Source organism: Globicephala melas, chromosome 7 (genome assembly GCF_963455315.2).
Source record: "Globicephala melas chromosome 7, mGloMel1.2, whole genome shotgun sequence".
In the NCBI taxonomy this organism is placed as follows: Eukaryota; Metazoa; Chordata; class Mammalia; order Artiodactyla; family Delphinidae; genus Globicephala; species Globicephala melas.
Genome location: NC_083320.1, coordinates 58,541,798 through 58,556,906, shown reverse-complemented (window position 1 = coordinate 58,556,906; position 15,109 = coordinate 58,541,798). Strand labels below are relative to the sequence as shown.

Below are 15,109 nucleotides of genomic sequence, written 5' to 3'. Positions count from 1 at the left end.
GGGAAGATGCTGAGTGTCACTAGAGAGCCTTTTCCCCACCCGCTTGGCTCACGTTCTGAGGCTTATCTTGGGTCTCTGCACAAGCCTCATCAAAACCGAGAATGTCTTCAAATAAGCGACCCACCCTGCACTCCCTCCTTCAGAGAGTCAGCATGTTCTTTGGGGGAGAAATTTTCTGAATACTTCGCAGATAAAATGGATCAGATGCAGACCAGATTCCAGCTGCCAGGATCTCTGTGCTACATGTGGGGGCCGGCAGAGCAGCATCCCCTCAAAGTTCCCACTGTCCTGGTTACAGTCAGAATGTCTGGGGTCCCCCGGGGAGCCCGTCTGAGAGCAGAGTGCTCCCAGCGCCGTGGTCACCAAAGCCAATAAAGGGAAGACAAGAGCCCAAAGAGCGCTAAGTGGGTCATCGAAGAAGATATGAATGTCCCCCAAATGCGCTCGGCAGGAACATTTCCACACAGACACGAGCAGAGAGGCAGCCCAGTGCTCTGGAATGGCCTAGGCCCGGGGCACAGCTGTCATCTGGGTGTTGGCTCACACCTCTCCACTCTGTTCACCAGCATGTCTAGCTCTGGTCCAAGAGGTCCAGAGGCACACTTAACGCTGCAGTACCGCACTAGAGGACAAAGCTCAGGCTCCAGGCACTTCCTGCTCTCATGTAAGAAATGCTATTCTTTGGATCAAAGTTTCACATCTAGGGGAAATCAGCCTAGCATAAGGCTGAACTCTCAGAGGGAGCACGAGAGTATGCCAGTGACAAGGCAGCTGTACGAAGATGTAAGAGAGGGCCTGTGTGACCCGGCCCAGCTGCATGGATGACCTCAACTCGGTGCTGGCCAGTTTTGGGGTGGGTGAGGGGCTTCCTTCCAAGCACCGCTAACCCTCTAGGTAGCCAGGGCCCCGAACCCCATGAAGGAGCTTCCCTGTGTTGTGGGCCTTTGACCGCAAAGCTCCCCCGGCAGCTATGGGCGTCCCTTCCACTGAACACAGAAGAGGAGAGTCAGGGGCAGTGCTCACCAGAGGACCCCGAGGAGGGTGGCTGCCTAGCCCCTCAGCACAAGCCGCAGAGGGAGCCCCTCTGCCTGGACCCTCAGTGTGTGGAGTGCTCCCCCCTCAGTTCTGCTTCTATCCTGGGGTCCCTCTTCTCTCTCTCTCCTCCAGCTTCCTCCTCTTCCTCCTCCAGGTGGAAGCTGTATCTTGTCTGGAGCCAGGGACAGAAACTGCATCATACATTTCCCCAAATCTCATGGTCTCATACCTGGAATTTTGAAAATCTGCGATTCTGGTTCCATGACAGGGCTGATACCTTCAAATCGTGGTCACTCTGGTGTGGTCAACTGAACTGCTCCAGAGGGGCCTCAGAGTACACTTGGAAAGAGTCACAGGAGCCTAGGACAGAGGGGTGGGTGGTAAGAACAACCCACTTGTTAGTGCTGCAGAATGATCCTCTAAATTAAAGCAACAGAAGAGAAATAACAACCAAATGCAACTGTGCACCTGGTTTGGATCCCGATTCAAACAAACCAATTATAAGAAGACATTTGGGGATAATCAGGAAGATTTGCATTTGGATTGGGTATGTCTACAGCCATACCACCTTGAATGTGCCTGGTTTTGAATCTGGACTGGGTATTAGAAAATATTTAAGAATTTATTGTTAATTTTGATATGTGTGATAATGGTGCTATGGTTATTCTATAAGAAAATGTCCTCGTCTCTTCAAAAGCATATACTGCATATTCAGGGGTGAAATACAATGTCTGGGATTTATTTTAAAATACTTAAGGAAAGAAAAAACTGATGAAGCAAATTGGCATTTTAGTCCATTTTGACTGCTGTAGCAAATACCATAGACTGGGTGGATTATAAACATTTATATCTCATATAAATGTTTTTACCTCATAGTTCTGGAGGCTGAAATTGGATTATAAGCATTTATAAGATATAAATGGATTATAAGCATTTATATCTTATAGTTCTGGAGGCTGAAAGTCTAAGATCAAGGTGCTGGCAGATTTGATGTCTGATGAGAGCCCCCTTCCTGGTTTATAAATGACTGTCCTCTCACTTAACCTCACATTGTGGAAGAGGTGAGGGAGTTCTCTGGGTTCTCTTTTATAAGGGCACTAATCCCATTCATGAGGACTCCACCCTCATGACCTAATCACCTCCCAAAGGCCCCACCTCCTAATATCATCACAGTGGGGATTAGGTTTCAACACATGACTTGGGATGGGACACAAACATTCAGTCTATAGCATATAGCAAGGTGTTAATGTTTAAATTTAGATGATGGGTATATGGGAGTCTTTTTTTTTTTTTTTTTTTTTTAGTAAAATGATTTTTAAGTTTTTAATGGCTGCATAGTAGTCTATCATATGGTGGAAGAGGAGTTTTTTTAAATTGTATTTTTTAAATTAATTTTTAGAATTGAGATGTAATATTACATTGTGTAAGTTTAAGGTGTACAACTTGAGATTCTTTGTACTTTTATGTATGTTGAAAATTTTCTTATAATAAAAAGTTTAAAATAGAGACTATTTTATCGCAACAACTCACAGAACCAAACACCTATTTACCAACCTTGATGGTGGCTGAATTCTGCACTAAGTTTCTTAATCCGATGGTCAAACCAGGAGTCAGGTCTCAGGTATAATGGGGAGATGACAGAGAGGGGCCAGTGGAAGATGACCCTTATAAGCTTTGACCAGGGGTTGTAGCCTACCTCCCAGCTCGTCTGCCAGGTCAGAAGTGGAGGGAGCTTGTCTCCCAGGACAAATGCAGCCTCCTTCGCTCCAGCTCCTGCTGGCTTTTAGGGCTGTGGTTTCCTTCCGTGTGTGCTGCATTGCTACATGAGCAGTTTGGGGCCTGCAGGAGGGAAAGTAGGACACAGATCATAAGCCACTGGAACCACAAAGTAAAGTTCCGGTTGTTCCAGCTTCAGATGGCTCTTGCTGCCCTCACTCCCAACATTCCACACCATCCCATCAGTGTGCTGACTGTCGTCCTGCGCTGACTCCCTCACAGACTTGTGTTCAGGAATAATCTTCTGCCTGTCTCCTCTCCTCCAGGGGCAAAGGGGGTGAGGCCTCTACTTAGAAGAGTCAAAGCAGGTGTGACACTTACTCTCTTCCTAGCTCTGGCCCTTGCCACCTTCCCAGCTTCTACCTTCCCATTCCAGGTTAGTCTACAATCTTTAGCCTTAACCTGGTCTTGGGAAGGAGATGATTCTTTGCTAGTTTCTGATCTCCTCTTTCTGGCTGAAATGCAGTCCTTTCTAGAAAATCATCTTTTTCCTCCTGCTCTGAAATATGCTGGATATTCTATTTTCCTTTAAGTCCTGAGGAAAAGGTGAGTGCCTTTTCCTGGTGCCGGGCCACGCCTGGTCCTTTCTGGGTCCCCGCCCCAGACCCAGCCCTCCTGAGTAGAAAAAGGCCTGCCCGTGTAGAGGTGGTGCCTAGAGAGTGCTGTTGCCGAGAACCTGCCCAAGCTGTTTCTAACGCATGTTATAAGGAAGACTACTCTCACAGAAACAAAAGATACATTTGAAAAATCCTAATTCTACTAATTCTACTTTGTGAGACTCAATACGTGATATTCCTACAACATTTTAAATAGGTGCTCTCATTTTCCTTTTTTCCATTCTAGTGGTTTCCATCTTTGTCTCAATTATAATAAGTTCACGAGAACTTATACACTTTCGTTTTTCAAATTTCTGCTCATTTTTAGTGAATAATAAGGGTACTGACACTACACAAATGGGGCTGGTGTGACATCACGCAATAGCTCAGACATTTCACTTGTCGGTGGGTACATGAAAGTCCAAATTCAGTCTACAAAAGGTGATTGGGGAAGGTCAATGGATAAAGTTGTAAGCCATTCAAAGCCAAATATACAAAAGTTGAAAATGTTGCCCCATTTTCAGCCCAGCCCCAACTAGAATATAAGCACCTTGCAGGCAGGAATGTTATCCATTTTGTACAGAGCAGTATCCCAGTGTCTAGAACAGGGTCTGCCACATGGTAGATGCTTAATACTTACTGGATGCATGAATGATCTGTGCTTTGGAATTCTTGTAGCCACCTGTCACATGCTACCATTACTATTACTATTATGTCATCATAATTCAAGATGGAAAGTTTCTCGGAAGCAGAAGTAAATCTTTCTGATTCATAACACCTACATCATCCATAATTAGGATTCAATATGGAAATTCAATATGGAAATATGTTCTATTGGGAACTAGCTAGTGATTAAATAATTTAAAAACAAAATCCCACATAGGTCATGAGAAAAGCCATGGGCCATGCTATAGAAATGAACGGTTGCTGGAACCCCAGAAGTTTCTAACGTACTGAGTGCCAGGGAAGTAAATTTCCTGCCCCAGAAATCTGGCGAAAGAATTCACTCGAGGATTTAAGTCTCAGAAAAAAAGACCAAGGGAAGGAAGCAGAGAAGGGGAGGTCTTTTCCAGGGCCGATAGATTAAGGGTATTTAGATACCACTTAAGAAAGGAACCAGATGCCAGCCAGGTTTGCGCTTCAGTTTAACCACATTCCCTGCAAAACTTGCTTATGGGAAGATCAGAAGCTCTGGCGATCATTACTGAAGAGGATTCAGAGAAATTATCGCCTACTCCCAGTTGAAGAGAGAACAAGTCCTGGTCTTTTTTTGGTGTCAACCTCTACTGAAATGTGCTGTTGTCAAATCAAAAAGGGGACAGATCTGGAATTTTACAACTCTGATGAAAGTGAAATAAAAGGAAATCTGTATCATCTTGATCAAAGCATGTGCCACCTGAGTCGGCTCCCTGTCTCGTCCCTTGGCCTTGGTGACTCTCCTGTGCTGGAGGTTAAGGATTTGTTAAAGAAGATGGGTTTTGATTAAGTGTCACATTTAGTGTGATGTGACATGCTCTTTATCATTGCAAGGGAAGGCTGGGGGCCAGGAGGAGCTTTACAGCTAGTTCCCAATATAAATTAGGAGTCTTGGGGAATGGGTGCTTTGCAGTTGGCCTTGATCTTTCTATGGCCCAGTAGATGTGTGTATGTGAGAGCGTGCACACATGTGTGTGCGTGCATGCATGTGTGTGTGTGCTTGGAGAGATGGCAGAAAAGTCAGTTTCCAGGTGCCTGCGCTAATAAGCTGGTTACCCCTCTTGGAGTTTGACTTGCAATTGTAACACAAGCCTCCAGCTCTAAATTTGTCCACGTTCTTGATGTACCGGGCAAAGGTCTTCTGTGCCTTTCCTCCTTTGGAATTTCAGTGTTGCTTAGGGAAATCTCAAAGCCTTCACTCATCCCTCTTGGGGAACATGGCATGAATTTGAAGATGGAGAAGCAGGAGGAAGGATTCCAAGTGCTGCATGCCATTTCTAACCAGAGGCCATGGGTAATGGCTCCCCCAGTTTCACCTAGAAAAAGGAGAGTAGGCAGAGCTAAAGCTGCCTCCCTCCAAATCTAAGATTGTGCAACACACCTTCAGATTCTGATTCTGCTTAGTAAGGAGCAGTGAGAACACAAAGAAAATGGGGGCACAGAAAATCCTCAGACTGATGGAGAGGGCTCATGAGGTGGGGGACACAGCGGGTGGGGATCTAGGAAAATCTCCCGGAAGGGGCCACTCCCACCCAAAGGCACTCCACCTCCAGATTCATCTTCCTAAAATATTACGGGCATCAAGTACCTTCCCTGCTCAGAACCCGTTCCATAGTCCTTCGCTTCCCTCCCATTGTCTATGAAAGAAAATCCACACCACTTATCCTGGTATTTGATGTAACACACCCTGGGTACCACCAAATCGGTCTACTCACTGCTTCCCAAACGATTTCCTTCCTCCTCTCTTCCAGCATTTTTGCTCATGTTGCTCCCCTACCTGGTTGTCTCCCCTGTTTCTCCTATGGAAAGCCTGCCCATCTTCCAAGGCTTGGCAAAAGCCCTTCCCGTTTTATGAAGGAGTCACAGCCACCTGGGAGAACTCCCTTGTTTTTGTTCCAAAAATATGAATGGAGGGCCTGCTAGATGCCCACAAGTGCTCTAGGCACCTGGAATAAGTCAGAGGACAAAATAAAGATGCCTGCCTTCAAGGAGCTTGCCATATAGTAGTCAGGGGGGAAATGAGCAGCAAACGCTAAAGATAATGCATAAGTAGTATTACTGGCTTAGTGGCTATGACAGTTGCTATGGACAGTTGCTAGTGACCGTTGCTATGGAAAAAAAGAACAAAATAGAGCAGGGAAAGGGAGATAGGAGCCCCTGCAGTTTGGGGGCAGGGGGCCAGCTGCAGTATTACAGGATGGTCACAGTAGGTCTTACTGTGATGGTGGAAGACTCGAGGGAGGAGAGAAGTTAGCTAGGGAGACACCACAAGGGAGGGTTCTAGGCAATGGGCACATCTAGCGCGAAGGCCCCCAGGCAGGGCCACCCAGTCTCCAGGAGGGATGGAGGGCCCCTGCTTCCTCTTCACTTTCTAGGTGGTTCTGCAGGCCATATGGCTCTGGAAGAGTGTCTGTAGACAAAGGAAATGTAGGAAAATCCATAATGTCAAATATTGAACAGAAAGGCCCGCAGTGTTTGTTGTGGCCAATTCTGCATTAAGGAAGGAGACAGCAAAGCAATGGAGAGGTGCTTCAGTTTTCATTGATATGTTCAGAGGTAATTTTTTTTTAATTCGAAAAAAATTATTTATTTCTGCTCCTTTCTTACTGTTGAGGAAACAGTCTTAGATACACGTCTGAAGTCATGTACTACCACCCACTGTTTAAAGGCAAAGCACCATAGGTAAAGTTGATCAGCCATCCAGGGTTCTCAGCATATGGGATCTTGCTTCCTGATTTTACCTTAATTTCTGAAAATCAGAAATGGCATCTCCAAAAAACGTTAAGGGCGTTGTAAGAAAGATCATTGTTTTTAGTAGCATAGTTGTAGAAATGGAGCATATTTTCTTTAAGAAACAAAAAACTAAGAACATGCCAGTTAACATCGTCAGTATGTCACCATAGGTCAGCAGGACAAAAATACTGTGATAAGCTTATCTCTTCCATACGCAGAAAGCATTCTAGTCCAAGCTTTAATGTTTCCTATCTTTTCACAGATGCTTCTTTTTCTGCTGCTTTTCATTCTTTCCCACATTTCATGTTAGAGGATTGATACAACCTTTAAAACTTCATTAACAGGAGCAAATCCATTATCCACTGATTTCTTCTCAAAAGGCAGGCTAACATTCAGATAGCCCGGCAGTTTCATTCTCATGAATACTCTAGCCATGAAAAACTCAATAGGACACAAATCCAACGAATAGAACAAGAAATCTATTGAGTTTTGGAACATTTGCTGCATTGGATCGGCCCAGGATTGTGAAACCTAAACCTCCCATTGTAAACAGGAAGCTGTCTGCGGTCCTTCATAGTATATCGTCCATTTGCTCTGTAGGCCAAGAAACCGGCAGGCCTCCGAGGCCCATGTTCATCAGTCACGGAGCCAACACTGGGAGGTTCCACAGTGATGTCATCAATTAATCCTCTGGTGATGAGACGTAAAATACCAGCGCGCAGGCCGCCGTGGCCAGGAACCCAGGGCGGCTTCTTTAGCTCAAGTTGGGACATCGGAGTACTAAGCATGGGACTCAGGACAAAGTCTCCATGTTTTTGGCAGCAGAAGCAGCTCTCAAACCCTACACACCACCCAAAACCAGCTAAGATAATTTTTAAAAGACATTAAAATTAGAAACGTATTAACTGGCAATCGCTTCTTGATAACAAACACATTCGTGAAATTGCAAGCCACCCTTCATTATACAGTCGCTTGCTGTCTCCTTGATCTGTCGCTGACTCACTAGTTCCCCTGCAGTTTGGCCGGGGCCCTCATCACAGACACTGCTCTGAGCCTTTCTAATACCTTCTCCTAGGGACACTCTTCCAGCCCCACTTGCACTTGGAGGTAATCCGGCATTGTGATGGAGTCTGGAGCGGAGTCCCCGAGTCTTCACTTCCTTCCTCTATGTCTTTGGGCAACTCAGCCTATCTGTGCCTCAGTTCACACATCTATAGAAAGGGGTTTATCCTAACATTGTCCTGCAGCTCACTTGAGATAATCCACACAAAACACAGGGCTGGGGCCTGGCACACAGTCGACCCACACGAGAGCTCAGCGCTGTAACCGGCCTCCCGCCTGGGCTTCATGCCTCCTGTTACAGCTTTCTTCCTCTTTCTGCTGGAACCACTCAGACTTCACAGCCCCTGCTCTCTTTATCACGTTCCTGCCCACCCCATGAGTGCTGAGGTTTCCCAGGCTCTCTCTGCCCAAACTTCCTACGTGACCTCTTCGCAACCATAGCAGTGGCTTCAATTCCCTCCCTCCGCATATATGTTGGTGGCCACCACCTGATTTCTCTATCCCAGCCCCTCGCCTGCCCTCCAGACTGGAGTATTCCTGTGGACCAAGCACCTGTCTCGCAGTCCACTCAATCCAAACCTGTTTCAGACTGCCCTCGCCTCCAACTCCACACCACCAACCCCCCACCTTCTCCAATCCCCGTCTGTCTTTTCCACTCCCTCTCTCCCATCCTGTCATTCATTCATTGAATCCTCAACTCTCTGGAGTATTCACAAGGCTAAGAAAGATCTTTACAAAGTGGTCCCCACTCTCAGGGTTCTCCCAGGTCAGGGGCAGATAATTACAATTCAAAGAAGAAAGAGGTTTGACAGAAGGAAGCACAGGACTTAGGAGAGAGGGCAGGAGGGGGCCTATCTAGTCTCCGGGGTCCGGGCTGACGTCTCTTAAGAGGGCGTGCTCAGCAGGAACAGACTTGAATAAATTTTCATCTAGGAGCAGGGCAAGGGTGTGGTGGAAGGCCTCTTAATCGATTGCTTATTACCTGAGGGAAGAAATAACTGACCTCCAGGCCCTCGTCACTCGTCTGAGGAGACTCTGTCCTACTTCGGAACAGGCATTTATTATTCTTATTATTTTTGGTCGTGCCCCATGGCATGCGGGATCTTAGTTCCCCAACCAGGGATCAAACCCACGCCCCCTGCAGTGGAAGTGCAGAGTCCTAACCATTGAACCGCCAGGGAAGTCCTAGAACAGGCATTTAAATACATGTCTATCCCACAGGAAACAAGTATATTGCTGTTGCTGAGAGATCTCTTACCATTTTGCTTATAAAAATTATATAGCTACCAAAAAAAGAATTTAACATTTATTACCTTTGAATTTCTCTCAAAGGTCATGAATAGTCCGAAACTCTTGGATAGGAGAGAAATTTAACCTACAATTGATCTCAAATTTAATGACATTTTTATGAAATCAAAGGTAACGATGAAAGGAGCTGACATAATTTACATTCAATCCTCAACGCTCTGGAGCATTCACAAGGTTAAGAAAGATCTTTACAAAGTGGTCCCTACTCTCAGGGAGAGTAGCCACTGCAATAAAAATCTGTAAATTTTAATTTTGCACTTTTCTTCTTATCTTTTTGAGTCCATGCTTTCCCCACCCCCGCTCCTCCAGATTACAAGGGTCTTAGTAAGACCTTGGCACATTTGTAGCCCTGGTGATAAACTTAGGGAATACATGGGTCATCAGAGACAAGCCCTCAACAGCCAGGACAGAAAGGACAGTTGGCTTTATGCTCTCCCCAGAGGTGACAGTTTTCAGTGCTGGTTCCATTCCACCCAGAATGGTGACATTAGGCACCTAAACACAGACTGGCAGGGGTGTAGGGGACCCGGGGGAAACAGAGGGCAGCACCTTCTGAAACTGAGTGGAAGGCACAAGGCTGACTTTTAAAACATTCCCTCCTTTACCAAAGTAATACAGCCTCATTAAATAAAATTTGGATAACATGGGAAAGTACATTAAAGAAATTTTATCCCACCTGGACCTGTTAGCCAAACACAAGCACTGCTCACTTTTTTTATCTTCTGGTGATTTTCTCTGCAAAGAGTCGTTCCTTTTTTTTTTTTTTTTTTTTTTAATGTAGTTGTAACTGTGCCTCTACTATTTCATATCCTGCTTTTCCTATTTACTGTATTGTGTTTCCTTCTGTCATTACTCACTTCAGTTTACAGTAAGGGTACATAAAATGTCATCACGGGATTTATCAAAGTTTTCTTAACCATTGCCCTATAGTCAAACATTTAAATTGCTTTCAATGTTTTGCTATTATACATGTTTTTTTGTTATTTTCAGTGGTATTGCAATTTAAACCTTTTTTGACACTTAGGATTGTTTCTTAAGAGAGATCTCAGAAGTGGAATTATTGAGTTAACAAATATGAATATTTCTAAGAGTTCAAACCCATATTGCTGAATTGTTCCCCAGAGAGGACTGTATTAATGTACACTGCCTCTAGCAATACATAAAAAGTCCAGCTACCTGATGGCTTCAACGGCATGGCTATTATCACTAATGTTTTTTCTTCTGCTAACTTAATAGGTAGAAAGTGAGCTTATTTCTTATGTAAACTTTATAATGTGGTTTATCATACATTCAGAGAAGTATACAAATCATGAGTGAATGTTCACAAAGTGAACACCCCCTAAGTAACCAGCACCCCGATCACGAAACTGAACATTACCAGAAGCCCAGAAGCCCCTGCTGTGCCCCGTTCACCCTCCTCTACCCCAGCCAAGGGTAACTGCTATCCTGACTTCTCACACCGTAGGTTAGTGTTGGAAAGTGGCATTATTAAGTATTTTCATTTCCTTGATGACTAGAGGAGTTAACCATTTTTCCGTGTGTTAGTTGATGAACTGTAGTTCCTCTTTTGTAAATTGTCTTTTCAAGTTCTTTCTCCAGTTAATGGTTGACTCTTAAGCAATCTCCTAATGTGAGTTTGGCTGAGGTTGGACTGTAGTCATCATCACATTGTTCAAAAATGGAGAAGTGTGTGTATGTGTGTGTGTTTACGCTCCCATGATCTCACTCTGACAATACTCCTCTTATTTATTTATGCTTCTTTACTGCAAAGCAAGATGGTGCCTCTGTAGGCAACACCTGGCAGGGGTAACTTTTCGGTGACAGAGCTGAGCCTAAATAGACTCTACTGTTCTTTCGGTGTCTGTGAGAATAACAGAAATAGGTCACTGAACCTTTTTAAAAATAGAACTGACACATTTGGGGAAAGCATTTTTTCTGCTGAGATAGCACACAGTACAAGATGAAATGATCTCTAGAGGGTAGATGAATTTAGACACTTGATATTAAAAATAAATATTCTTCATGGCAGTAACTCACAGGAAATAGAGTGTCTTTCATAAGAAAGGTCTCTAAACGGTGCTACCTTATGTAAAGTTTTCCCACCTCAGTTCCGGTGTGGGCTCTTCTGAGGGGCAAGCAATAGCTGTAGATGGAGAGAAGGGCCACCTCATCAACTGTGGTCAGTGTTTGTTCCGTCACCAAAGCCAAGATCTCCTGTCTCACTGGGTTTGCTTTCTCCCCTCTTAAGTGTTACACAACCGCCTGCCCACCCTTGGATGGCTCTCCACAGCTGCAAAATAGGCAGGGACAAGGCCATCTCGTCACCTGGGTGCAGCTCCATTCCAGGCCTTCCAAGGGCTTCACTGATTTGTGGAAGGCCAGCTCCAGCATCTCTGCCCACAGGCTCCCCAAGAGCTGTCTAGGGGCCCCAGGCCTGCCCTGTGGGGGGCCCTTCTCTGTCTGCTTCTGAGACATCCTCAGAAATCTCTCTCTGGCTATTGCCCCAGCTCCCGCCCCTTCTCACCCACCCACCCATCCTGCTACCTTCAGAAGCCCTGTGCACCTCAGAGGCAGACACTTATGTCTTCTCCAGGGATTACCAAGGTGCTGCCTACACCACCATGCTTGGGCTCCACTGATGAGAAAGGCAAGATCTGTTGGCTAGAAAAGCAGGGCCTGGAGTTACTGTGGGAAAGACACTTCAGTACAGCCCCCAAAATGGAGGATACACGAGGAGGTTGGCTATCACAGGAGTTGGGCGGTGAATAGTAGCAAGGAAGGAGGATGCAGAGCTGGGACAGGGACACCTGTGTTTCAGGAAAGTCCGGCCGCAGGGAGAGAGAGACAGGGTAAGCAAGCAGTGGCTACGGGGGATTGGGGAGTAGGAGAGGACAGACAGACAGCTGTGAGGCATTTCTCAGAAGTAGAGCACACAGGCAGGACCTGATGACTTTGACCTGGGCACCAAGGAAAGAGGAAGAGGAAGAAAGAGGAAGATGCTGATGCAGCCCTTTCTAATGAGAACACGGTTCTTTAATACAGCACGCATCCACTCATCCACTCACCTATCAAGTGTGTGTTGAGCGCTTCCCTATGTCAGATACTGTTGCAGACTCTGGGAATAATATGTTTCTGCCCATATCACATTTTCCCTCTGCTGGGTGGGGCGCTGGCAGTGCAGACAACAAACAAGTAAGCAAATAAAAAAGATGACCCCACAAGGTGATGGTTGCTCTTGGAAGATAATTTGGGCTGGGGGAATTGTGTGACTGGGTAGGACTTTTCTGAGGAATTGATATTCCAGCTGAGACCTGGATGATATGAAGCAGCCAGTCAGGAGAAGACCCAGGGCAAAAAGAACACTCTAGGTAATCAAAAATGCCTCTGCAGAAGGCCCCAAGATGGGCATGAATGACCTTGGCTCATTTCAGGAGCAGAGGGAAGACCGTTGTGGCACGACAAGTTTTGCAAGACAAAATTGTTTTCTGACCTATTTGCTGAGCTGTCCCTGGACCCACACTGCCTTAGGGTTTCATCCTTGCTTTCTAGACACTTCAGACCTCTTGTAGACCCTTCCTACATCTCTTTTCTCCTTCTCTCCAGACCAGCTCCACTTGGAAGTGAGACCAGTAGCTATAAGATCCAATCTGGGGCTGAGGAAGGAGGTAGAACCAGTTCAGTCCTTTCAGAGCCAAATGGGGAGAGGGCCCTGGGGCCAGCGTGGCTCCTTTTTTTCAGGTGGTTCTTAACCATTTTTCGACTAAGAACTCCTTTATCAATCTGATACAAGCTGTGAAAAATACACAGGTATGCAATTCTGTACACAATTTCAGGGGGTTTAGGGACCCTTAGGAAAGCTCATCGTGGACCTCTTCTAGGGTTTCTACTTCGGCAGTTCTTTTTAAGCTAACCTTGTCCATTTTCTCATTAAGGCTGCGTCACTTCCATGAGAGGATACGTGGAAAAATCACCTTATATAGCAAAGTAGCCTATCACTACAAATTCTTTTGACCATAATATCTTCCAGAGGGATAAATCCATATATGATAAGATATAACCATGATGATAGTAAAAATGCATTTGTACAGTGTTTTATACTTTGCACACCCATTTCCACTTATATCATTTTATCCCACTGACAGCCTTGGCACACAGGTAGAGAAGGCGTTGTTGTCCCATTTTACAGATGAGGACACTGAGGAATAGGAGGCTAAGCGGCGTGCTTGTGATAATAATGCCAGTTGGCAGTGGCTTTGGGCAGGAACCAAGGTCTTGTCACTCCCAGGCCCAGGCTACCAGAGAAGTACAGGTCAGGGCAGGGGCCATCGTGACCTCTCTGCCCACTGCCTCACCCCAGGGCCTGAAGATACCGAGGAGGTAATCTTATGCACACACACTCTTGGCCCACATAGCCTTCCTGCTGGGAAACAGAGACTTGGAGGAAATGATACTTTCTAACATGAGGAAAGAAGCACGGAGCTGCCTATAGAAGTCAAGGTTGTGTGGATGGAGGGGAACTTCCCACTAGAGGCTTCCTCTTGGCCAATGAAACCTAACCAGTCATTTCTTGTTTCTTCTGAAGACTTACATCCTTTCCTCCTACAGTCCCGCAGAAAAGAGTCTAGCGGAGCGCCACCTAGTGGCCAAGACCATAAGGATGGCCGCTTATTCCCCACACCGCCACCGCCACCCTCTCCCGCAGCTCTCCAGGGGCACCTTGTCGATCAGAAAATTGGACCCATACCTCTTACCAACCACCAGGATAAACGCCAAATGAACCAGAAATCTAAATGTAAAAGATGAAACCACACAAGTATTAGAAGAAAATACGGTGGACTTATTTATACCCTGGGTGTGGGAAAAGTCTTTCTCTGACTCAACCCCATGCAATCCAAGGGCAGCTATGGGTACCTGCTCCTCCAGTTGAGAGAGAAAATGTGAGGCAGCTTTCTCTCCCACGTAGCATCCACCCCTCCCAATGAGAGCTAAGCGACTATCCCCAACCCAGGCTCCTCGGGTGAAGTAGGGATGTGGAACTCCTGAGAGAGAAACAGATGAAAAACTAATCAGACTGTCTAGGCTCACAGACCCCATCTTCTCGGCAAAAGGGGAAAGAGGTCTCACCATGGTGACTCACAAAAGGGAGACACAATACCGACATGCACGGAAACCCAGTCCAAGCCCAGCCGAACTCCCAAATAAACGCTTTCTAATGAAAAGTAAAATATCCAGATACAAAAAAAGAAAATATTAATAAATTCAACATTTTTTAAAACCCTGCTGCATGGCAAAAACAAAAAAAAGCAAACTGAGAGAAAAGCTCTGTAACATTTATCATAGATACAGGCTAGTCTGTAATATTAGGAATATAAGGAACATTTAAATATTGGGGAAAAAAGGCTAAGACTTGATAGAAAATTGGGCAAAAATGTGGATAGACAGTTTACACACATAAAAAATATGTAAATGGACCTTAAAATATGAAAAGATGTTCAGTTTCACTCGTAATGATACAGATGCATATCTGAACTATAATAAGATACTAGCCTTTATCAAATTGTCAAAAATTCAAAAGTTTGGTAATACACTCTGTTGTCGAGGCTGTAAGAAAAAGGGGATTCTCATAACGGTTGGACTGCAAAATGGTACAGCCCCTATGGAGGTAATCTGGAATATCTAGAAGACTACATATGCGTTCACCCTTTGACTCAGCGATCCTAATTCCAGAAATTCACCCTGAAAGTACACTTCCCCAAATATAAAACAATATATTTATAAATTCACTGAGACATTATTTATAATAACAAAATATTAGAAACAACTTAAATGCTTATCTGTTAGGTAAATACTAACTGAATAAACTATGATGAATTCACACAGTGGAGTAATATAAAGCTGAAAAA

The 15,109-nt window shown here is 45.1% G+C and overlaps 1 pseudogene; it reads right to left on the bottom strand.

The window, feature by feature from the left end:
• Positions 1-7,142: 7,142 nt before the first annotated feature.
• Positions 7,143-7,659, bottom strand: LOC115850060 (oligosaccharyltransferase complex subunit OSTC pseudogene; annotated as a pseudogene).
• Positions 7,660-15,109: the final 7,450 nt, after the last annotated feature.